Below are 24,340 nucleotides of genomic sequence, written 5' to 3'. Positions count from 1 at the left end.
TAGAAAAAGAAATAAAAGGAATACAAATTGGAAAAGAAGAAGTAAAACTGTCACTGTTTGCAAATGACATGATACTATACATAGAGAATCCTAAAGATGCCACCAGAAAGCTACTAGAGCTAATCATTGAATTTGGTAAAGTAGCAGGATACAAAATTAATGCACAGAAATCTCTTGCATTCCTGTACACTAATGATGAAAAATCTGAAAGAGAAGTTAAGGAAACACTCCCATTTACCATTGCAACAGAAAGAATAAAATACCTAGGAATAAATCTGCCTAAGGACGTGAAAGACTTGTACTCAGAAAAGTATAAAACACTGATGAAAGAAATCAAAGATGACATAAACAGATGGAGAGATATACCATGTTCTTGGAGTGGAAGAATCAACATTGTGAAAATGACTATACTACCAAAAGTAATCTACAGATTCAATGCAATCCCTATCAAACTACCAATGGCATTCTTCACAGAATAAGAATAAAAAACCTTACAGCTCCTATGGAAACATAAAAGACCCTGAGTAGCCAAAGCAATCTTGAGAAAGAAAAATAGAGTTGGATGAATCAGGCTCTCTGACTTCAAACTATACCACAAATCTACAGAAATCAAGACAGTATGGTACCGGCACAAAAACAGAAACATAGATCAACGATACAGGATAGAATGCCCAGAGATTAAACCCATGCACATATGGTCACCTAACTTATGACAAAGGAGGCGAGGACATACAATGAAGAAAAGACAGCCTTTTCAATAACTGGTGCTGGGAACACTGGACAGCTACATGTAAAAGAATGAAATTAGAACACTCCCTAATACCATATACAAAAATAAACTCCAAATGGATTACAGACCTAAATGTAAAACCAGACACTATAAAACTCTTAGAGGAAAACATAGGAAAAAAATCTTTGACATAAACCACAGCAATATCTTTTTTAACCCATCTCCTAGAGTAACGTAAATAAAAACAAAAATAAACAAATGAGACTTAATGAAACTTAAAAGCTTTTGCACGGCAAAGGAAACCATAAACAAGACAAAAAGACAACCCACAGAATGGGAAGTAAATAATTGCAAATAAAACAGAGAAAGGATTAATCTCCAAAATATACAAACAGCTCATGGAGCGCGATATCAGAAAAACAAACAATCCAAATAAAAAATGGGCAGAAGACCTAAATAGACATCTCACCAAGGAAGACATACAGATTGCCTAGAGGCACATGAAAAGATGCTCAACATCACTAATTATTAGAGAAATGCAAATCAAAACTACAATGAGGTGTTACTTCATACCAGTCAGAATGGCCATTATCATAAAATATAGAAACAGTAAATGCTAGAAAGGGTGTGGTGAAAAGGGAACCCTTTTGCACTGTTGGTGGGAATGTAAACTGATACAGCCACTATGGAAACAGTATGGGGGTTCCTTAAAAAACTACAAATAGAACTACCATACGACCCAGCAATCCCACTACTGGGCATATACCCTGAGAAAACCATAATTCAAAAAGAGACATGTACCACAATGTTCACTGCAGCACTATTTACAATAGCCAGGACGTGGAACCAACCTATTGACTTTTTAAACATTTTGTTTTCAGCAGTTACAGTGTGAACTTTTCAAGGACATGATTACAGCTTAATCTTCTTCATATTCTCAAGGTTTATAATAGGGACAGCCACACAGTAGATGTTAGACTAAAATGTGTTGATTTTCCTATTGCAATAATTTAAATAACAAGTTTTACTGCTTCAATTAGAGTACTTTGTAATAAACTTTAGAAGAATTATCTACATATTTGTGTTAGTCTCGTTTATCCAGTAATTACTTCTTATAATATTTTTATTTTATTTGTAAATCTCTATATTAATATACCCCAAAATTAATTTTTGTAAAGTTGTACCATTGTGAAACCATAAGATAGACTCAAGCTTCACAAAATTCAAAATATATAATTAGTGTAATTGTATTGTTTTCTTTCATACATTTCATCATTTCTTTAGTATTTGCTTTTCTGTCACTAGAAAAAAATCAAATTGATCTTTGAAATGGGTGCATCCCTGAAATATGTTTAATTATCACTGCCATAGGTAACTGTGCCTACAATGTAGTTTATTGCTACTAAATGCATATTATACTCAGATAAGTATACCAAAGTGATAAAATCTATAGTGATAAATAATAGAGTGAAAGCAGAGGTGTTAATTTGTATAGAAAAGATGTCTCCTGATAAATATGTAACAATTTTTATGGAGTGGCTAGTATGTGCCAATCAGCATAAGAAAATAGCTTATGTGATTTTAGCTTCATAAAATGAATATGGAATAATGAAAAAATGACAAAATTGAGAACTTAAATTCAACTTAATGAAAAATTTAACTAAATGTTTAAGCTTAAATGTAACTTAATGTTAAAAAAATAGATATTACTTAAAGGAATTATAATCTCTCAGCGATAGAGATGTTCAAACTTTAGATACTAGCATTCCAAGGCTTTGATTCATGAAAGAGGCCATCTAAGAAAAGGTAGCATGATGACCCTAATTTTTTTTTTACTGCTATTTTGTGAATGTAAGAGCTGTACTTAAAGATTATGTTAATTATATTAAATGCCAGAAAATGCTCTGTTAAAAAAAAAAGAGAAAAATACAAATAGGGGCCTGTACATCTTAAGAGATACAGACTTTTTAGTTAAGTGATGTGGGTGATGAAAAAAGAATGTGGATAAACTGTAATGCCCCATCAACTACATTCATACATAGATAATTAGGCAAAGGTAGTGGGGAAAAGTTGCAATGCCATATATATTGAGGCGTACAATTTTCTGACAGAAACCACAAACTGGAAATGACATGGTAGAACTTTAGATGTAGAATTGAGGCAGAACTGAACCAAAAGAAATTTAACTAACTTGTCTATTAACAAAATAAGTCTAGAAATGATGTAGTTTGTTTCAGATTGAAGAATGGGGGAAAATAACTTAGGTAAAATATTTTGTAGTAAAAAGGAAAATTAAGAACATCCTGGAGATTTAAGAGATAATATTTCTTAAAATTAGGTACTATGGGATTCTAGTGTCATAAAACTGGAATATTTAGCATATATTCTTTAAAAAAAGCAATTACACAAAGCCAAAAGTATTATAAAGAGAGGAAACACATACAAAATGAAAGCTAGACATATGAGCTATAGAAAGGAATGCAAGAAAATTATCATAAGAAAAATTTTCATCAGAATTATTAAAATATTAAAGTGATGGCACAGAAAATGGGTTCAATGAAATAAAGAATGTCAAGACAGAAGAAGACAAAAATGTAAATAAGGTAAGAAATTAGAAAGCATTCTGCTAAATGTTGTTTTCCAAGGAATATAATTTTTAAAATGTGAAAATCAATAATCTATAACACAGTAGGAGAAAATATTTATGTGTCAAGTAGAGAATTTTGTGTGTGAATTCTATAGAATTCAGGTTTCTATAGAAAGTGAATGAAAATATAACCACAACAACCTAAATATAGTGTGGGGTTTAAATATAAATAAAAATATTTATGGTAGATTTACTTTTAGTTTTTTAAGGAACCTCCATACTGTTCTCCATAGTGGCTGCACCAATTTACATTTCCATGCCTCCCTTTTCTCCACACCCTCTCCATCATTTATTGTTTGTGGATTTTTTGATGATGGCCATTCTGACAGGTTTGAGGTGATATCTCATTGTAGTTTTGCTTTGCATTTCTCTAATATTTAGTGATGTTGAACATCTTTTCATGTGCCTCTTGGCCATCTGTATGATGTCTTCTTTGGAGAAATGTCTATTTAGGTCTTCTGCCCATTTTTTGATTGCATTGTTTGTTTTGATGATATTAAGCTGCATGAGCTGTTTGTAAATTTTGGAGACTAATCCCTTGTTGGTCACATCATTTGCAAATATTTTCTCCCATTCTGTGGGTTGTTGTTTTGTTTTGTTTACAGTTTCCTTTGTTGTGCAAAAGCTTTTGAGTTTTATTAGGTCCCATTTGTTTATTTTTGTTTTTATTTCCATTATTCTGGGAGATGAATCAAAAAAGATATTGCTGCAATTTATGTCAGAGTGTGTTCTGCCTATGTTTTCCTCTAAGAGTTTTATAGTGTCTGGCCTTACATTTAAGTCTTTAATCCATTTTGCATTTATTTTTGTGTAGGGGTTAAAAAATGTTCTAATTTCATTTTTTTACATGTAGCTGTCTGGTGTTCCCAGCACCATTTGTTTAAAAGACTGTCTTTTCTCCATTGCATAATCTTGCCTCCTTTGTCATAGATTAATTGACCATAGGTGCCTGGGTTTATTTCTGGGCTTTCTATTCTGTTCCATTGATCTATATTTCTATTTTTGTGCCAGTACCATACTGTTTTGATGACTGTAGCTTTGTAGTATAGTCTGAAGTCAGGGAGCCTGATTCCTCCAGCTCCGTTTTTCTTTCTCAAGTTTGCTTTGGCTATTTGGGGTCTTTTGTATCTGCATACAAATTTTAAGATTTTTTTTTGTTCTAGTTCTGTGAAAAATGCCATTGGTAATTTGATAGGGATTACATTGAATCTGTAGAGTGCCTTGGGTATAGTCATTTTGACAATAGTGATTCTTCCAATCCAAGAACATGGTATATCTCTCCATCTGTTTGTGTCATCTTTGATTTCTTTCATCAGCATCTTATAGTTCCCGGAGTACAGGTCTTTTGTCTCCTTATGTAGGTTTATTCCTAGATATTTTATTCTTTTTGATGAAATGGTAAATGGGATCAGTTCTTCAATTTCTATTTCTGATCTTTTGTTGTTAGTGTATAGAAATGCAATAGATTTCTGTGTATTAAGTTTTTATCCTGTAACTCTATCGAATTCATTGATGAGCTCTAGCAGTTTTCAGGTAGCATCTTTAGGATTTTCTATGTATAATATCATGCCATCTGCAAACAGTGATAGTTTAACTTCTTTTCCAATTTGGATTCCTTTTGTTTCTTTTTATTTCACCTTCTTATTAAATTTATTTTTGAGTAGTTTTGTTGTTCATGTACCATAATGTGCAATATTTATCTGAGAGTCAGAAAAATTATGTTGTCAGAGAAGTGCACCTCAGATAGCTTAAGCCCAGGTAAATCATAGCCTGGATTCTGGAAGTGAAACCCAGGTGTCAATAGAACATAATGTTTCTGACATTTTTCCACTAGGTTTTCTATTTTATCTTTCTTCCAATTGTGTGTTTTCATTTTGTTCCTCCTTTGTTTACAATCAATGTTTTTCCCCACTAGTGGCAAAGATGACTGGGTATTTAGTTTTGTGGTCTGACCATTTGATGATCTCTGTAGATTAATAATAAATGTCTCTTCTCTTTTTGTAGAAAATCTGGTTTGTTAGTCTTTTTCTGTTGATTTATTTGTCTATATTTTTAGCTTATATCAATTAAGAATGTATGCTCCCAGTGAAGGAGAATCACTTTCTGATACCTAAAAATGTGAATTTTTGTTTTTTTCTTTACTCTTTACCTGTGTCTGAAGTTACAGATATGAAGTCATAAGTACTCTGTGTCTATAATTCAGAAAACCTTTACCTCTCATTTGGTAAATCTGTAATGTTTTTCTATCTTTAGAGAGTATCAGTATATTATAAACTTTCCAAAATAGATGTTGTCTGATGGCTTGAAGATATGAATAAGCACACATATGTTTATCAGTATTAAGTATTATACAAGCATACATTTATTCTACTTTTTTTTTTCCTTTCCTGAGCTTATATAGGACGACTAGTCAAATAAGTTAACATTATTTCTGAGTAATTTTAAAGATTATTTTAGCAGTACACATATTTTGTAGTATGCCTGCTTGATGTTAATTTCCAGGATATTCAGGTAACTTAAAATCTTGGATTGATATAAAAAATTGATTTTAGGGGCTTCCCTGGTGGCGCAGTGGTTGAGAGTCCGCCTGCTGATGCAGGGGACACGGGTTTGTGCCCTGGTCCGGGAAGATCCTACATGCTGCAGAGCGGCTGGGCCCATGGGCCATGACCGCTGAGCCTGCTCGTCCGGAGCCTGTGCTCCACAGCAGGAGAGGCCACAACAGTGAGAGGCCCACGTACCACAAAAAAAAAAAAAAATTGATTTTAATTAATGTATAATCACTAGATTTCTAAATAATTTCTAATGGGGAAAGAATTCTGAAACATTCATTATAAAGCATAAATTTAAGCTTATATACTTTTACTTCTTATTTTTATGTTATATATATATATATATATATAGATTATGTCTTTTGGTAATATTACTGATTTTGTTTGTTCCTGCTACTTTAAGAAGATGAATAAGGGATGTGTGACTGTAGAGTTTTTTACCTTTGCTCACAGTTTTGATAGTCTGCCAAATGCAAGAGTATACCAGACAGTTTTCAATTGTTCATTCCTAGTCCCCAGTTGTCTCTGTGAAATAGAAGTTAGTTAACTGGCTAAAGTTAATTAATATGAGTAGTTGAATCTATACTCGGAGCAGTAGTGACAGGAATACAGTTATGCAGATGCTTTTGTTTTACAAGGAAATAAGCAGCTTGATCTACAGCACTGAATCTCAGACTGTTTTGGTTTCCAGCCCTCTTTATACTTTTGGGCTTACTGAAGTCTCTGAGGAGCTTTTGTTTATGTGGGTTATAACCATCAATGTTTACCATGTTGAAAATGTGAAGCTTAAAAGTCATTAAGTACATATTTTCAATTCATCTGAAGATAGCAATGATGAACATAGTGCATTTTAACAAAAATAAGGTCTTGGTATATTGTGAAAATAGCTTTGACTTCATAAATCCCCTGAGGGAGAACTGCTGACATAAAGTATTAGTTTTTCTCAGAACATGAAATAATAATGGATAAAACTTGTAAAGTGAATTTCATTTGCTTTGTTTAGAAAAACTGAGTTTGTAAAAAAAATACAATAAAATGTGTTAAAATCAAGAAAATTTCACTCAAACTTGATGGGTTTGCTTCTTTGGTTTATTGATGAATAATTTGGCTGCAATATGATAGATTTTTTTATCTTACATATAATCTGTCTTGTTAGAAATGATTTTATTTCTTAGAGTAATTTTTTGTGCTTTTTGTTGAATCTATTTCTCTTTCATATTAAAATCTTGGTACCCCACAACAAACTAGTAAACTAAAGTTGTGTAAACTAAAAGTGTTTTAAGTCATATTTTATTCTTACTGACTTCCAAATATTAAGAAATTTACTAGATTTCTTCCTTTTCATGGAAATGCACTGATTTGCAGATGTTCAGTAAGCGTTCATCCACATATTGCTAGGATATATTTAGGGTTTATTTAGTCAAATCAATTGTATAACTGAGATCTTACCTTGAGAATGTTGTTTATTTAATCAGATAGAAGAGACCACATTTAAGAAATAAATGTTGGCTATATTTGTAGAGCTAGTACATACAGAACCTCCTCAGAGACGGTGAAATTCCCAGTTTTATAATGAGGGCTATTGTTATGATGGTGGATACTGTTGGATTAAAATTTTTTGTGATTGTCATTGACTGGAATATATTACACTAATAATAACACTATTATAAGAAATATTGATGTAATGTTTTGTGTTAAAAATATTTAGTGGATGCTTCTATGGCTCCTGGGTTAAATATGTTAAGGCAGGCATAATAGCTAGTCTATTTATTTTGAAGCTGATTTTAATTATTAATCAGTGTGAGCTTATTACTATAATTATTGTTCCTGAGATGATGGTTACTAGGATGGTAGTAAAAATAAGGGGAATTATTAGTATGGAAAGGATATAAATCAACATTTTCAGGATATAGCCTGGCTGGTGTATGGGTTACAGGGTTCCATCTTGACAGGTAGTAAGGGAGAACATGTCTTGGTAGGCCAGGAACCTTAATAAACTTTAGGCATATTGAAAATAGAAGAAGTCACCTAATTTTATAGATATTGAAGGAGAAACCTGGTAGAGTGTCTTAAGATTAGTTTCCTAGCAAATTCTAAAGGCTTTTAAAAGTTCAATCCAACTTTCCTTATGAAATCTTTTAGTTAATAGTTTAGTAGTGACATTTACGGCGTTAGGGGTTGGTTATTCAATAGTACGTGGCTCTAGATTTGCAAAGCAAATTAGAAAAACAAATGTATGCTTAATTGACATTCTCCTTGCACTTATATAAATAATCAGAACAACATAATGGTGGCAGGTTTTGGTGATTTGTTTTTGCATCAAGAATAATCTTGCTTTGTGATCATTATGATCACAGGTGAGGAGTACTAGGAAAAATGGTACAGTATTGAAATGGGCAAAAACAATTACTGGATGTCCTCTAGAGCACACTTTGGGGTTATCTCCTGAGCTATTTAAAACTAGGTACATTGTTAAAAAATTGAATCATGTGGATGATAATATACATGATTTTTGTCCATAGGAATCCAAATGAACTTTATGAGATACTTCTGATTATTGTACTGTGAATACTGACAAGTTTTACTTCTATTTGGAAATTTATTTCAGTATTCCTTTTTGCCTAATTGTAATATCTTAATGGTACCGTCATTGACTAATTACATACATTTTTGACGTGTATTTTTTTTTACCAAAAATAGTTGGCATTAGATTTTTCCTCTGATACATTAAATATCAAAATATACTAATCATATCATCATTGTTTTAAGATAATAAGAGAGTGACCTATCAGAGAAACTTATTCATCTGTATAAGGAGCAAAAACACATGCTCAGATTTTCAAGAAATGAGAAAATGTATTCCCAGTGAACACTTCAAAAATTAGTTTTGTTTGATACAATATTACTCTCAGGGAACAAGAAATTACATAAAATACTGGAAAATCTAAATAATACTTCTAAATCCAAAAAGTGATAATAATTTCCAAAATCTAAGATGTTATATATAATAATGAGAATTTAATAATATTAATATATCCTAAGATTATAGCCATAGTTAACAAATATTAGAAGAGGGATAATAAAAATATATTGTGATTTATAGAGGATCAAATGACATTATGGGTTTTGACAATAAAAGTGAACTAATATATTAATAATCTTAATGGGAATATTAAGTTGATCAGAAATTTGTATGTATACATTACTATTAATACTGTATAATACAAGAAAATAAAACATCCAAATAACTAAAAACAGAAAGTTTTACACAAAGCCTAAAAACCAAAAGGATAGAATAAAATTGTTGCATAAGGTAAGGGTCTTTATAATTAGTGAGTAAAGTCTTCATTTTGCAATAAATATTATTTAGAGCACTAGCTAAAGATTTTGGGAACAATAATTATGGTCTCCACTTTGAATTTCCTTGAGAACACTCTTAAAATTGTTTTTTGGCATCTCCTTGGAAGTTGAAACCTGTGCAGTCTGCACAACTGTAGGAGGCAATCCTGAGTACCTACCATAACCTTATTCCAAAAGGATAGGTTAAGCATTGAAAATTAAAGCTCCAACCACAGAAGAATTGGAAAATGTGAAAGAATATAGACTTTCACAAGTTTGAAGGCAAATGAATGAATGGAGAATTTTCAATTATATGATAAAAGTTGTAATCCTTAATATACAAGTGTACCTCTGAATAGTGTCAATATACAATTAAAACTTATTTGTGTATATTTTTTAATTGCTCTCCCAATACTGTAAATTTTATATAGGAGATCTTAGTAAGTTTGTTTAATTTTACAGTACACAAATAGAAAAATACATACCTCAGTAGAAAAACAGGTGAAGTATATTAACATCTATTTTACAAAGAATAATTTAAAAATGCCAATAAACAAGTATTACTAGTGATCTAGGAAATGCAGAGTAATAGAGTTTTTTTCCTTTACCCAGCTTGCAATGATTACAGATTAAAATTCACATGCTACTTAGATTTTATGTTAATAGTTATAGTGTACAGATGTTAAAAGAGAACATGAAGTTTCTGAAATACAAAGTTGTAATAGGCACCAGATTAAACAAAACATGGTATCAATGACCCAGGAATTACATCACCAATAAATTATGTTAAAATGCCATAAGTTGGGCTTCCCTGGTGGCGCAGTGGTTGAGAGTCCGCCTGCCGATGCAGGGGACACGGGTTCATGTCCCAGTCCGGGAAGATGCCACATGCCGCGGAGCGGCTGGACCCGTGAGCCATGGCCGCTGAGCCTGCACGTCCGGAGCTTGTGCTCCGCAACAGGAGAGGCCACGACAGTGAGAGGCCCGCGTACCGCAAAAAAAAAAAGTGCAATAAGTGTGCAAATTTATATATGTAAGTATATTCTAGACAGTAACACAATATTGTAAACCACAGAACTGACTGTAAATATAGGTATATTTAAATCTATTATAACATATCTGCACAATGGAATTGTATTTAGTTTTAAAAGAAAAATATAAATGTGTATATAAAACTAAAAATATTATAATGATGTAGTAATAAATGAAAATACTAAGATTAGTAAGACAGTGTATGTACATAGATAATTATAAAATAAAAAAGATTGTGTTATTAAAATTTTTCTAAACACACCCATAGGATTAAGAATAGTAAACAATCTTTTCAACAAGAATGTGAAAAAGGGGAAATAAACCTATTGATTGGATATTCTTTTCAGAGAAGTATATGACATCTGTCTTTCCACTGACTCCCTTTGTTCCATAACGAGATACTTTCATGGCCTAGGCATTTTTCTTTTTGGAATAGATGTAGGTGATGGCAACTAAATTGTCATTAGCTCCTTCTGAGTCCTAAGTCTATTCTCTTATCTTTCCCTCAAGTGCCTGTTTGGAGTGGGAAAAGGTTTCACTGAGCATTCTTAAAACACATTAACTGCAATAATTTACAGTGTTCCTAGAGCCTACTCCCTATTTTCAAGCAGGGCTGACCTGTTCAGCTATTTCCCTAAAGGAAAATTTTCTACTCTTCAAGTAGAACCATATCTTTCAGTAATGTGTATTGAATCTCATCAGGTGCTTTTATCTGAATGTATTGAGTTCCTCACAAGGTTTTCTTCCTCTCATCTTTTAGAATTGTGAATTATTTAAATAGATATTTCTAATATTAACCAACTTTAAATCCCAAATAAATCTTTCTACGTCATTATGATCTATTTTTACTTTTTATTTTATTTATTTTTTTTGCGGTACGCGGGCCTCTCACAGTTGTGGCCTCTCCCGTTGCGGAGCACAGGCTCCGGACGCACAGGCTCAGCGGCCATGGCTCACGGACCTAGCCGCTCCGCGGCATGTGGAATCCTCCCAGACCGGGGCATGAACCCGCGTCCCCTGCATCAGCAGGCGGACCCTCAACCACTGCGCCACCAGGGAAGCCCTATTTTTACTTTTTACACACTGATGGATTCAATTTGTTAATATTAAATTAAGAATTTGCAGTATATAAAAGTGAGAATTGCCTAAATGTTTCTTCTCTTGTACTGATTTTGTGTAGTTTGGGTATTAAGTTGAAACATCCTTCATTAACTGATTGAATGGGATTTCTACATTTTCTTGTTAGATTTTTATACTCTGACCTAGTCAGGATAGGGAGGAATGAGGCTCCAACTACCTTCTTACTAAGAATGACAGTTTTCACTAATCAAGTGTTCTTCTGATCTGATCTCAAAGAGTTATATACAGTTACTTTAGATTCAGACTGCATTTTAAAACAAAATATGATCAGTGTTTGAACTATAATCTGTGTTTTTTTACCCCCCTCCTTCTCAAGGGCTGATGACATATTAACAAATCCCACTTTTCCCTATAATCTAATTGTTATAATTTTTTGAAAATATGTCTTTTTAAAATAATGTATGTTAATATTTGTCCTAATACTTTCTCCAAGTACTTTGCCTTTAAAAGGGTAGTATCATCAACAAAAATTTGAAAGGTATTTTATATTTTCATATTTAATTCTTCCATCTACTAACAGCATATGTATTTTGAAAGATATGTACTTCACATTTAATAAGAGTAAACAGAGGCAGTCACATCTTAATATTATGTATTTTTCATATCACAAAATGTAATCTGCCTATTTAAATGTGTAATATTCTAGAAATCCAAATGATATGAAAATTATCTATGAGGTGATTTTAATACAAAAAACTATAATACCTTGGTATAAATATCACATGGACTGATTGTTCATTTTCTCTCTTGCCCAAAGGGATTCATGAAAATACATTGCCAAAAAGCCAAAGGATACTTAAATTTTACAATGCCTGTGTGATTTTTATATTTTTGTAGCAACATGTAGAGTTGGAAAGACAACTCAAATTATTACAGAATCAAATAAAAATTATAGCATATGAAAATATTTGTTTTGCATACAATTCCTAACTGAACCTTATGCACAAATGCAGATGACAGTTACTTTTTTTTTGTTTTTAAAGACTGAGGGATTTTAGTAGCAAGCATACCTTGATATTTATTTTCCCCAAAGGTGAAAAATCATGGAAAAAATTACCTAGCATATAATTTAAGTTTAAATCTCAGTTGGTGAAATGCATTACATTGTCTCCCTCACATAAAAAGTATGTGTTTTATTTGACAAAAGCTTTCAAAAATATGCTTTTAGGTGTTTTTATTTTTTTTTAATTTGGTGTTTTTAAATAAATTTCCAAAGTAGCTAATTTTTAAATATTCATGTCTATTTTATGTTGCTTATTGTCATATACACATTAAGTATTTGATTTATAAAATCAATTTTATTATAATAAATGTAGAAATCATAAATAGAATGACTAACTTGATTCAATTATTTTCATTTGGTCTGATATTCTAATTATATTTTGATGAATAATTTTGAATTTCTCTAAATTATAATTATCTCTGGTCTTTCTAAAGCATTATTCATTTTAAAGCTCTCTGACTAATGAATTAAGTGGCTAATTAAGAAAAAAGGAAATTGAACTTAATCATACTGCTTCTGGAAAGAGTGGAAAGTTACTACATGTTTCGTTTGATAGAAATGATTTACTATAAACCTTGATTATATTAGGCCTATTATCAATGAAAGGAATGTGATAGCATTTCTTTTTTTAGTATTTTGCTTAAGGTAAATATAGAAATATTATAAATATTCAGGGGATTCATTCTTTTTTTCAAAATTATGTACTGATTACCTATACTTTTCCAGGAACTCAAAAAATATTTGAATATTTGCAAAATGGTGACACACAGGGGTGACAAAACAGACAAGAGCCCTGTCAAATAAAGGGCCAATTGGGGAAATGCTGGTGATAAGACAAATAAATAAATGATAAAATTGTGGGAAAATAAAACAAAATAGAGCATGACTTGGTGGTGGGGAGAGGATAGTATTTAGATAGTATCATCTGGGAAGCTCTCTGAGGAAGCGACATGTGACCAGCAGTCCTAATTACAAAGACAAGCCAGCCATGTGACAGTCTGGAGGAAGAGTGTTACTGGCTATAAGAAGAGAAGGTATAACAGTCTTGAGTTTGAATGATCCTGTTATTTTCTAGGGACAGTCAGATTCTTTATCTGGAGTGAAGGAAGATTTGTAGAGGAAGTCCACAAGACAGGGAGGAGCCAGATGATGTGTGACCAAATGAGCCATATTAAGTGTTTGGATATTATTATATATACAATGGAAAACCATTGGAATGATTTAAAGCAATAGAATAATATAACCAGCCTTTTTTTTTTTTTAAATACAAGCAACCTGATTAGTATAGGAGGTATAATCCTCTTTGTCAGAGACAAAAATCAAAACAGTAAGATTCTTATGTAAACCAGAGAGAGTTTGATTAGTAGATGGTGTTGGAGAAAGTGAAAAATGGATAGATTTGGTATATACTTTGGAGTCAGAACTTGCTGATGGATTGGCTGATGGAGGAAGGAAAATATTACAAAATGAGATCAAAGTTAATTTTATTTGAGCTGTTATAAAGACTGTCATCAATCTTATCAGAGTAAAATATTCTACTCAGAGCAAATAGTCTTACGGTGAAAACATTTCCACAAAAAGGAGCCCTGACCATTTAAGAAACTGTAAAGTGCCCAAGTATGTCTGTAGTGCTGGTGGAGAAACAAAAGAGGAGAAAAATTCAGAGACAGATAAAGGCTAAATTTACAGAGTTGTAATTCACGTTTATAGTGTAGACATAGCAAAAACAACAGAAAGGTCTTGGCTTAAGACTTTATTAAAATGTCCTAAGGCCAGAAGGGCTCAAGATCACTTGTTGGGGTGAGAGGGCAAGAAGAAAGATTTAATGGGTGTATTGCAGGAGGCAAGTCAAAGTTCAGCTCTGTTCCAAGAATTATCTGTTCAAATTCTCAGAAAGATTGAGAAAACTGAGGTTTTGTTAATCATGAGACAACCCTTTGTTTACTCTTTATATAGCCAAAATTGCTAGAAAATTTTTTTTCCAGTACTTAAACATGCCAGCATGTTCCTCTTTCTTGTAAATCTTAAGACAATGCAGAAGGAAAGTGAAAGTAATGTATGATGTTCTTGGTGAGAGGGAATAAGTAGCTTCTTTTTTACTTTTTAATTTATATAATTATAGATTATTAGAACAGAAAGAATTTTTTGATAATGTCTAATAAATATCACTAATTTACAGATGAAAAATAAGGTTTGGAGAATATATTATATGTGAACTTAGTGACAAGCTAGATGTAGAGTTTAGAATTAAACATCTGAATTCTAGGTGGTGAGTGTTCCTGAAGGCTTGAAAATTTAGTGATATTCTCATTTCAATTTTTAAGGAATGGTAAGAGAAAATAATGTGATAGTCTGTTCTTTCCAACAATGATCTTTTATTTTATAAGTGACATACAAGTATTCCTAATTCCACTCATACTACACTAAGAATAATTATCCCTATTTCAGAGCATCTGAGTTGGAACTCGAATAATATTTTACTTCATTTTATTTTATTTATTTATTTATTTTTTGTGGTATGCAGGCCTCTCACTGTTGTGGCCTCTCCTGTTGCAGAGCACAGGCTCAGCGGCCATGGCTCACAGGCCCAGCCGCTCCATGGCATGTGGGATCTTCCCGGACCAGGGCACGATCCCGTGTCCCCTGCATCGGCAGGCGGACTCTCAACCACTGCGCGACCAGGGAAGCCCTCAAATAGCATTTTATGACTCAATCCTGTAATTAAGTCAAAACCTTTCAATATATTGTAAAATAATACACATATGCTCTGGATCAAATAAAAATCTCTCATGGAAGTTAGTGTAAATGACATATATATATTTTTATAGAGAAATGATAATGAATTTTTTCAAACATATTTTTAATGGAAGAAAATGGTAGCTTTTACATTAAATTTATCTATTTCCATGGGGAATGATGTTCTAAGATGTGCAGTGGTATAGGAACCAGTACAATAGAAGGACCTAAGGGAAAATTAATGTTTTAGCAAGATAATGGTGAAGAACATGTAAATGCACCCATTTATTTGCACATTTTTATGTTGATTCTGATGATATAAAAATACATTAAAGTAAATTTTACATTCCTTTTAGCTATGGAACTTTAGCTATATAATTGGCAAAAGTTTAAGGAATTTTATTAACAATGATTTGGCATCTGTAAAGTAAAACATAACTTATTGTATAAAAATTTATTAATAATTATCAAAAGCTGTGACACTGTTAATACATGTTGAACTAAATATGCATCTTATAACAACTGAAACAAAAAAAATAAGTGTACACAGTTAGAGGTATGAATTCATCAAAACAATAAGAAATCCCCTTTAGTCGATTAACACTTACTATGTCACAGGCATTTTCCTAAATGCGTTAACATTTCTGATTATTATTTGACTGAATAAACAGATAGAATTGACCTGATTTTGTAATATTCTGTGCCATATTATAGTTTTCCTTCTCATACTACTTCACCTAATTAAAAACCTATGGCTAGGAATCTTTCCTGGGGATGATGGGTAAGCACCATTGAATGACTGAAATATACACAAAATCTGTGTGTACATGCAAATGGAATCTACTCACAGAGATTTGTGACACCAAGATTTAAAATTCTCACATTATTTAAATTAGCAATACTTTGTGTTAAGAGTAATCAAAAATGTAATTATTTTGTATTCCCTCCAATAGGTAATATATCGTTAGACTAATTTTAAAACAACTGTTATCACTGGTAAAACACCTCATGAAAAATGTCAAGAATTCTCAGTAATAAGGGGGGATTTTCTGGGCAGCATTTCAGCCTCAGAGGACAGATAATAATACATAATTTTTCCCAATAAATAAGATTTTATTAAACATCTCTGAGGACATGCCATATAGAATTCATGGAATACATTCACAGATATTTTATTAAAAAAACATTTGCATGATCAGGAAAACATGGTTTCAGCATTTCACAAATATTTAAATCACAAAGAAATACAGTTCAGGGAATTTTTTATTATCATTGAATTTTGGACAATAAGGAATGAGACCCAGCTACCTAGCTACAATAAAGCATGGGTCTGATAGATGTCAGCAATGAACCAACTGATGAATATAAATCAAAATAGGATGCAGAATTGGATCAGGGTATGACACAATCCAAAGAGTAAAAAAGAAAAGAAAAACAGGTCATGGAAAAAATATGTGTGTTTATATTCTATCCAAGAACATGAGATATCTTTCCATTTATTTTTGTCTCCTTCAGGTTCTTTCATCAATGTCATAGTTTTCAGTACAGGTCTTTCATCTCCTTGGTTAAATTTATTATTATTAAGTATTTTATTGTTTTGGATGTTATTGTAAATGGAATTGCTTTCTTAATTTTCCTTATAGAGAATATCTTGTTAGTGTATAGAAATACAACTGATTTTTGTGTGATTTTCTATCCTGCAATTTAATTAATTCATTTATTCTAACAATTTTTTTTGTGAAATCTTTAGGGATATGTGTGTGTGTGTATGTGTGTCTGTGTGTTTGTGTATACATATATATGTTTGTGTGTGTGTGTGTATATATATATATATATATATATATATATATTCACAATATTTGCAAACAGAGACAAATTTACTTCTTCCTTTCCGATTTGGATGCCTTTTGTTTCACTTTCTTAACTAATTGCTATGGCTAGGACTTCCATTACTATGTTGATTAGAAATTATGAAAGTGGGGCTCCTTGTCTTCTTCCTGTTCATAGGGGAAAAGCTTTCAGCTTTTCACTGTTGAGTGTGATGTTAGCTTTGGGCTTCTCATACATGGCCTTTATTATGCTGAGGTAGAGTCCTATACCAAACTTGTTGAGAGTTTTTATCATGAAAGGATGTTGAAATTTTTCAAATTCTATGTCTATTGAAATGATTATGTAATTTTTATCCTTTGTTTTGTTAATATGGTGTATCACATTTATTGATTTGGGTATGTTGAATCCTCCTTGTGTCCAGAGATGAATCCCTCTTGATCGTGGTGTATGATTCTTCTAATGCACTCTTGAATTTGATTTGCTAGTATTTTGTTGGGGATTTTTGAATTGATGTTCATCAATGACATTGACCTGTAATTTTCTTTTCTTGTAGTAGTGTCCTTATCTGACAACAATATCAGAACAATGCTGGATTTACAAAATCAGTTTGATAGTGAACCTTCTTGTTCAATTTTTTGGAAGAGTTTGAGAAGGATTGGTATTCATTCTTCTTTAAATGTTTGGTATAATTACCTGTGAAGCATCTAGTCCTGGGCTTATCTTTCTTAGGAGATTTTCTATTACTGATTCAATCTCATTGCTTGTTATTGGTCTGTTCATATTTTCTGTTGGTTCATGATTTAGTCTTAGAAAGTTGTATGTTTCTAGGAATTTATGCATTTCTTCTAAGTCACCTAATTTTTTGACATATAATTGTTCATAGTAGTCTCATGATCTTTTGCATTTCTGCAATATCACTTGTAATATCTCCTCTTTCATTGACAAATTTATTAATGAGTCATTTCTTTTTTCTAATTAGTTAGTCTAGCAAAAGGTTTGTCAATTTTGTTAACTTTTAGAATAACCAGCTCTTAGTTTTGGTTGCTCTTTCTATTTCCTTTCTAATCTCTATTTTGTTTATTTTTGCTTATATTTATTATTTCCTTTTCTCTGTTAACTTTGGGTTTAGTTATTACTTTTCTAGTTCCTTAAGTTGTAAGGTTAGTTTGTCATGTTATTTATTTACCTATCCACAGAATCTGAAACCAATAAACGAAAAGAAAGACCAAAATGCATCAACCATTTACAGTTCAACCTGCTATTGATTTTGTAATTGTGGATACAAATGACAAAACTTAACTATCCACTAATCATATTACTAATATGAATTAGTAAAACTCAGGTTGGTATTTTATTGTAAATTCAATCACAATATTATTATAAATTGATATCCATGGTTCTTTAAATGCCTCTTGAAGGAGTAATCTGAGTATGAATTTATTATTTTCAATAGAGAATTTTCTGAGAGATTTTGAAAAATTATTTTGTTCACTAAAATAATGCCACTTCTTGTGAAACTGAGTCATCAGGTGCAAAGAAAATTATGCATTTTCCCATTTTCTTTGGGTGTATTTTCTCCATTACTCAAGTCATGATGTGTATAACTTTAATATTAAATAAGAAGCTTTCGATTAATTTTTGGATACACTAAGTCAAGAAAACATTGTCTGATATTTTAACTAAAAGATTCACCATTGGAGGCTTCACTGGTGGCACAGTCGTTGAGAATCTGCCTGCGAATGCAGGGGACACGGGTTCAAGCCCTGGTCTGGGAAGATCCCACATGCCACAGAGCAACTGGGCCAGTGAGCCAAAATTGCTGAGCCTGCGCGTCTGGAGCCTGTGCTCCGCAACAAGCGAGGCCGCGATAGTGAGAGGCCCGTGCACCGCGATGAAGAGTGGCCCCTGCTTGCCACAACTAGAGAAAGCCCTCGCACAGAAACGAAGACCCAACACAGCCATAAATAAATTAATTAATTAATTAAAAAAAAAAGATTCACCATTGAGTTTTATATTACTCTCCAGTATTTTGTATGTGATAGAAACATATGTCAGTACAAGGATTTTCACATATTTCCATCTATAACTGAATCTTTCTAATGGATGTTTTGTATTTCTGAATCACATTCAAAATATTTTTGGCTCAATTTGAGCCCTATAAAACTTTTTGTAAACTAAATTCAATCAATAGTTCTTTTGGATATGTTAGTATTGATACTACTAAATTCCATTTCAATAGCTAATTATTTCATTTGATTTGAAAAATACATAAATTGAAAATTATCTGAGACATTCTATCCTGGATAATAACCTAAACTCTTGTGAGAAGAGTCAAAAATTTCTGCTTTTTTCCCCCATTACATAATAATTGGACCGTATGATAAAGGAGATTGTATAGAGCAGAAAGTCACATTGAATTTATTTATTAGTACCTTTTAAGCATACTGTTGGAGGAAAATTACCTGCAAATATGATGGCTAACAATTCCTTTCATCCCTGTCTGGATATGCCTCTCCTTTCTTCAAAAGGTGGAGGCCATTTCCTTATCTTTTGAATCTTGACTGGGTTTTTGATATGCTTTTTCCAATAGAAAGTGACAGAAGTGACTTGCCTAGATTTCTGAGCTTATCTATGTTTTAAGAAAACTTTCAGGTCACATTTTCATCCTCTTAGAACCCTGTGCCACTATGTAAAAATTCTGACCTCTCTGCTGCATAGAGTTCCAGCTGGCTCTCAGAATTTCCAGGTATCCCAGATGAGGCTCCAGAGAGAAAAATAAAGTCATCTTGAATATATAAGCCCCAGCCCATCTCCCAACTAAATTTAGGCACATAAATAACCTCAAATGACACCATGTAGAGCAAAATAGCTGTATACTTGAGCCTGGTCATGCAGTAAAGGATTAACCTTACCCAAGAAATGTTTTGTATTTTCCCAGCTTCCTGAGAGGTAACCCCTAGACCTTTGGAATCTGCCTGATAATAATATTTACTTTCCAGGGGGACTTTGATCATGCTAAATAGTCTATTTTAACAATGTGATTTATGATGGGGGCCATGGGGTACCAGGTCAGCTTCTGGAGGGGCTGGAGACTAAGGCCATGTCTACACAACACTCCCCAATAAAATCTCTAGACACCAAGGGTCAGGAAAGCTTCCCTGGTTGTCAGTGCTCCATTTATATTGTCACACATTTTTTCTTGGGAAAATTAGACATTGTGGAGAGCACAACTGGAAGTTCTGTGCTTGAAAGTCTCCTAGACCCTGCCTTGTGTGCTTCTTCCCTTGGATGGCTCAAATCTGCATCCTTTCATTATAATAAATCACAACCGTGAGAATACATTTGTACTGATTTTGGTGGGTCCTTTTAATGAAACATTGAAACTGAGGATGGTCTTGCCCACCCCCCACCCCACAATTGCATTTATGTCAGAAGCAAGAGTGATATTGGAGACCACTGAACTTGCAGTTGGTGTCAAAAGTGAGGGTGGACTTGGAGACTCCTGAAATTTGCACAAGCCAACCCACAGGTTTGTGAGAAATAATAAGGTGAAGTTGCTTTAAGACATTCAGTTTTGTTGCAACTTGTTATATACCAATATATAAGATGGGCGTTACCAAAACAACAAACCAAAATATAATAAATTATGAATTTTTAATTTCATATAATTCAAAAGAAAATGGTATCTGCTTATAGATGGAAGATAAATTTATTTTGGAGACTGAGAAGGAAATTGTGTTTATCAGTAACAACATATTTAGTAAATGTACTGTCTACAATAACTTGAAAAGCAAATCAAGTGACTACTTAGCCTGTAGCTCCAGGAGATAAGATTGCAAAAAGTTGGTACATTATTGAATACTGACTGTTGCTTGTTGTGTTTAGCAAGATATAAGAAAGAGATTAGCTCAGGCAATAATTACCCAGTTTTTAAGCAGACATGAAAGTAAGTTATATCTATAAATGTAAGACTTTCAGAGTGAGAGAAACAAACTACTTCTGGATCTAAACAACAGGAAATATAATGAAAAAGTTTATGAACAATGAAGATCCATTAGAAGTTCTCTGTAAACAAGGGGTCTTGGCCTTGAGGCAAAGCTCTGATTAAGTATGTTGACCTCCCACATAGGCTATTATTTTCACCTGGCTCTAAGTTTTCTATTAAATTAAGAAAGATGACAATAAAGCAAAGAATAAATAAGGAAAAAAGAAAGCAAAGAACGAAAGTTGACTTGATACCCTAAGTCTCAGAAAAAAAATGTTATTTTTATTAACAATACATTAAATCGAAGGCAAAAATAACAAAAACATGATGTTATTTTACTTCTAAAATATTTCACTTTGAAATAATTTAGATTTATAGGAGAATTGTAAAGATAGTTTGGACAGCTTCTCTTTATTCTTCAAATAGCTTATCCTAATGTCAACACCTAATATACCATGGTACATTTATCAAAAAAAATTAATATTGGTACAACACTTTGAACTATAGATTTTATTTGACTTTATCTAGTTTTCTTTATACTAATTTCCTTTTTCCTGTTCCAAGATCCAATCAGGATAACAATTTTTCAGTTTTTCCTTGTCTTCCATTATTTTTACATTTGAAAACTACTGGTCAGGTATTTTTAGACTGTCCGTCCTTGTGGGATGGTCTGACATTTTCTCATGATTAGATTGGGGTTATGGCTATGTGGGAAAGTATCACACAGGTGAATGTCCTTCTCTTGGTATCATACAAGTGGGAACACAATAGCAACATGAATTATCACTGGTGATATGAACCTTCCCTTGGAGTGAAGGTGGCATCTGCCAAGTTTCTCTACTCTAAAGGCACTCCTCTTTTTCATACTCTAATTATCAGAAGAAAGTGATTTAGTCCAGGCTACTCTCCAGGAAAGAGAACTTAAGGTTCATCTCCTGGAGGGAAGATTATCAAATAATTTGTGGGCGTATGTTAGAGCTATCATGGTAATTAATGAATATTTTGGAAGAGGCAATGTGAGGTATGCAAATATCCTGTTCCCCAAAGTCTCACAGATTAATTTTGCCATTCATCAGTGGATCTTGCCTAAGAAGAATGATTGCTCTCATGTTCTAATACCGATTTTCCATTTCCTTCATTCTTTCTTACTGATATGATTTGGACTTTTTTAAGAAGGAAGATTTGTTCCTTCCTCCCACTTATTTTACATATCCAATCACGTATTTATACTAGTATGGATTCATATGTATATATTATTCTTTGAGTTCTTGTACAATACTATAGATATTTATTTACTCAAATTGTGGCAGTTTGTCCATTGAGAGGTCTTTCACTTAGCTCCTGTGTCTTTCTCATGTGTCCCATCCTTTTGTTGCTGTTGTTGTTGTTTTTAGCATCACAAGGTACTTCAGGTTTATCTTGTATTTATGCTGTCCTAGCTTTAGAATCAGTCATTTCTCAAGGGAGGCCTATTTCCTTTTACAGGAGAAAAGTATTTAAAATCTAAGATGTCAGCATTTAGTATGGTTATTGCTACTGGTTGTCACCACTTTTGACCCTTTCAGTGAATGGTGTTAGAAAGTATATGTATGTAATATATGTACAGTTTCAGACTATCTAGCTATCTAGCTATCCATCTATCATCTATTTATCTATCATCTATGTATCTATCTCTTAAAATGAGTTCATTCTGATATCTCCAACTCTAATTCAGTTACACAGGGTTCATTCTAGCCTTACCCTTGGCCTATTGTAACTTTTTTGACATGAGAAACCTGACTCCCAATATCTATATATCTATATAATTTTAAAATTATTTGTTCAACCTAGTATACACCTAGATTCAGAATCGCTAATTGATATCATTCTGAGCAACAAGTTTAACTAGAGTACAGTTTTGATGTACAGTTCTATTTTGACTTTATATTTAGAGTATCCATTAAAAATATGGCTCTTCAAAATTACTTATACAGCTCCTTTTTCTGCCTACCCTTTTCAGTGAGGTTATAGCATACATTTGTAATATAGTTAGATTCATTTCTGACAGTCTCTATTCCATCCCTGCATCCCCCGACACCCTAGTTGGTTGTTTTTTTTAAGTGCATACAGTAAAAATCTCTTTTTGATGTATACTTCCATGGTTTCTGACAGATGCAGACAGATGCACCAACACAATGCTGTACAGAACAATTCCACCACCCAAACAATAGACTTGTGCTGTCCCCATCTCATCAACCACTCTGCTCTCCCTCAAATCCTGACAAGCATTAATCCATTTTCTTTTCCTGTAGTTTTGCATTTTCCAGAATGAAATAAATGAAATTATGCAAAACGTAGTCTTTTGAGTCGGACTTCTTTTACTTAGCAAAATACATGTGTCATCCATGTTTTAAAAGGATCTATAGCTAATATTTTTAAATGGTTGAGCAATATTTCACTCTATGTATGTACCAGAGTTTGTTTATTCATTCACCTGTTGAAATACAACTTGTTTTATTTCCAGTTTTTGGTGATTGTAATAAAAGTTGTTATAAACCTTCACAGGCAGCTTTATGTGAACATAACATTGTAGTGCACTTGGGAAAATACCTAGAAGAAGGCTGTCATGTGGTAAGTGTATTTTTTTTTTTTTTTTTTTTTTTTGCGGTACGCGGGCCTCCCACTGTTGTGGCCTCTCCCGTTGCGGAGCACAGGCTCCGAACGCGCAGGCTCAGCGGCCATGGCTCACTGGCCCAAACGCTCCGCGGCGTGTGGGATCTTCCCAGACCGGGGCACCAACCCGTTTCTCCTGCATCGGCAGGCGGACTCCCAACCACTGCGCCACCAGGGAAGCCCGGTAAGTGTATTTTTAAGTTTATAAGAAGTCACCAAACTTTTCAAAAGTGGCTGTGCCGTTTTACATTCCCACCAGCAATGTGTGAGTGTTTCAGTTCCTCTACATCCCAATCTAAACTTAATATTGTCTCCCTATTTGATTACAGCCCTTTAGTGAGTGTGAACTGGTATCTCATGGTATTATTTGCATTTCCCTAATGAGTAGTGATATTGAGTATATTTCATGTGCTTATTTGCTATCCATTTATATTCTGTGGTGAAAGTTCTCAGATATTTTTCCCATTTTTCAAATATTTTTAAACTTTATTTTGAACTAATTCCAGGTAACTGGAAGTTGCAAAGATAGTACATAGAGTTCTCGTGTACCCTTCATCAAACGTTACCAGTGGTTACATCTGTTATAAGTATAGTATCAAAACCAAAGAATTAACACTGGGAAAATGTGAGTGTATGATTCTATGTCATTTTATGAGATGTAGATATTTGTGGAGTCTACCACTGCAATTAAGAT

The 24,340-nt window shown here is 32.8% G+C and overlaps 1 long non-coding RNA gene across 1 annotated transcript in view; it reads left to right on the top strand.

Annotated features, from left to right (window-relative positions):
• LOC141277837 (uncharacterized) overlaps positions 1-23,824 on the top strand; it is a 31,571-nt gene extending 7,747 nt beyond the window's left edge. The window contains exons 2-3 of the long non-coding RNA XR_012329695.1: positions 23,539-23,604; positions 23,688-23,824. This is a non-coding gene — a long non-coding RNA (uncharacterized lncRNA). The remainder of the gene's footprint in view (positions 1-23,538; positions 23,605-23,687) is intronic.
• The last annotated feature ends 516 nt before the right edge of the window (positions 23,825-24,340 follow it).

Source organism: Tursiops truncatus, chromosome 2 (genome assembly GCF_011762595.2).
Source record: "Tursiops truncatus isolate mTurTru1 chromosome 2, mTurTru1.mat.Y, whole genome shotgun sequence".
NCBI classification, from domain to species: domain Eukaryota; kingdom Metazoa; phylum Chordata; class Mammalia; order Artiodactyla; family Delphinidae; genus Tursiops; species Tursiops truncatus.
The sequence above is the reverse complement of the archived record's forward strand: the minus strand, read 5'-3'. Positions and strand labels throughout refer to the sequence as shown.